Genomic DNA, 2,500 nt, shown 5'->3' on the forward strand with positions numbered 1-2,500 from the left:
ACTGCACCTTAACCTAACTTACACTGCACCTTAACCTAAGTTACACTGCACCTTAACCTAAGTTACACTGCACCTTAACCTAAGTTACACTGCACCTTAACCTAAGTTACACTGCACCTTAACCTAAGTTACACTGCACCTTAACCTAAGTTACACTGCACCTTAACCTAACTTACACTGCACCTTAACCTAACTTACACTGCACCTTAACCTAACTTACACTGCACCTTAACCTAACTTACACTGCACCTTAACCTAACTTACACTGCACCTTAACCTAACTTACACTGCACCTTAACTGTCACATGTAACGTCACAGGAATGTAGCTTTGCCTAACAGCAACCCTCTGAACATAGTTCACTGCTTGGATCCTCTGGTGTCATGTGTATTTCTCGATGCCATGGTGCGTACCCTCACGTAAATGTCTTTCGAGTGTTGCGTACTTTCTACACAGTCCCGCTAACCACTGGAAGGGTGTAACGCTACAGAACGAATATCGCCCTCCCCTCCTGCCCTTCCAAGCTGGTCGGTCAGGCGTTTGTTTGTGAAATGAGCCTTGCAGCTGTTCAGTTGCATTTGGTTGTCGATGCAGTCAGTGTACGTTGTGGTACGGCCTGTGTGGACTGTCCGCTGATGTACGCGTAACCCACACTGATCATCCGTCGTTACGTACTGAGTGACATAATGTGGCACATGCTTGACCGTACACCGGCTGCGCCCTACAATGGCGAATCATAAGGGCCATATGTTGTGCACGATGCTACTTGTCTCGTCTCCCCATTACAGCGAGATTGCACTGTTGTACGCCGTAGAGACATGTGGTAGGTACGGACGAAAGTATTGCATGTTGGCCCCCCCCCCCTCCCTCTGCCGGGAATCAGCGTGAGCCGTCTGTTGATGTAGCGACGAGGGTTTTCCTATTTAATCGTATTGCCCCACACAACATGATACCACGGTGGACCGCGTTCCACATCTGCGACATGCTACAGAGGCCGGTTGACAGTCGACCGCGCAAGGGACATTGCACACGTGCGCGGACCATCTTCCACGTGTTCTCTCGTGTACGTGCCGTAGTGTGTATATGGGCTGATGTAGCGTGTCGTGACACATAACATGCAGGCATGCCAGAATCGTAGATTTCGCAAATGTTGATTGACGTATACGTTTGCTGCCAAAGATCCGCAAATGAACTGGAAATCAGTTGTTGAGCGGTTGTTCGCGCTGCAGGTGCATCGGTGATAGCGACGATCGGTACATCTGTGAACCGGTTGTTTCGGCGGTACCCGCCATGCCCCCGAACCTGAGTTGGCCATGTGGGTATGAAGCGATACGAGGCTGTGGCTTGGTGGGACAGTCCCCGGCCGGTGAGGGGGGGCCGCGCGGCGTGCTGGCCGCGCGCTGCGTGAGCGCACGCACTACAGCCGGCTGGTGGGGGGCGCCCAGTGGCAGGAGCGCCGGCCGACGGGCCCGGCTGGCGTCCCAGCTACGCGCCGGCGCACCCGGCGCGCGGCGCCAGGCGGCCAAAGTGGGTTCTGCCGAGCCCGGTGCGAAGCGCGGTGGACATCTGCAGTGTGCTGGTCCGATTGCGGACTGTGTGCGTTGAGGATGCGCCGCCGCCCGGCACTCGGCGTCGCGACGCCGTCTGCTGCTCGGTCGCCCCCAGCGGTTCTCGCAGGTGGTTTGTATCGCAGCTCTGCGGACGTGTTGGCGCGTGCGCTGTGCTGGGAGAGTTCGCTTCTGCACCCAAGTGGGGCTTTGCCCTTCTGTGGCGCTGGCGTTGGAGCTGCCGGTCACCGTAGGTGGCGCGTGTTGTTTCCCGCCGGCAATGCCACGACAGCACGCTCCCGGGCCTCTGTCGGCAGCGGCAAGCTCAGTTGGGAGCACGGGTGTTCGCACTGAAAGCGTCTACTCGCCTATCTCCGGGCGATTGCGCCTCTCTCGAACCCGACCAAGTACTTAGGACGGCGCTGCGCGCCGCCGGGACCTGAGAGGGTTTCGAGGTGTATCGTGCAGGGGAGCTCAGCCTCCTCCTGTTTGCAGAATAATTGAGCGGACGCTTGCGTGTTCGCGCGGGCCCTCGGGACACACTCCCGGGCGGCCGGCTGCTCAGCTCTCGTTGACGCAGCTCCCTGGTTGATCCTGCCAGTAGTCATATGCTTGTCTCAAAGATTAAGCCATGCATGTCTCAGTACAAGCCGCATTAAGGTGAAACCGCGAATGGCTCATTAAATCAGTTATGGTTCCTTAGATCGTACCCACGTTACTTGGATAACTGTGGTAATTCTAGAGCTAATACATGCAAACAGAGTCCCGACCAGAGATGGAAGGGACGCTTTTATTAGATCAAAACCAATCGGATTGGCTCGTCTGGTCCGTTTGCCTTGGTGACTCTGAATAACTTTGGGCTGATCGCACGGTCCTCGTACCGGCGACGCATCTTTCAAATGTCTGCCTTATCAACTGTCGATGGTAGGTTCTGCGCCTCCCATGGTTGTAACG

The 2,500-nt window shown here is 55.8% G+C and overlaps 1 non-coding gene across 1 annotated transcript in view; it reads left to right on the plus strand.

The window, feature by feature from the left end:
• The first annotated feature begins 2,127 nt into the window (after positions 1-2,127).
• The window catches only part of LOC126317247 (small subunit ribosomal RNA), a 1,893-nt gene continuing 1,520 nt past the window's right edge, over positions 2,128-2,500 (plus strand). Inside the window, exon 1 of the ribosomal RNA XR_007556520.1 lies at positions 2,128-2,500. This exon is cut by the window's right edge and continues 1,520 nt beyond it. This is a non-coding gene — a ribosomal RNA (small subunit ribosomal RNA).

This window comes from Schistocerca gregaria, unplaced genomic scaffold (genome assembly GCF_023897955.1).
Source record: "Schistocerca gregaria isolate iqSchGreg1 unplaced genomic scaffold, iqSchGreg1.2 ptg000623l, whole genome shotgun sequence".
NCBI lineage: Eukaryota > Metazoa > Arthropoda > Insecta > Orthoptera > Acrididae > Schistocerca > Schistocerca gregaria.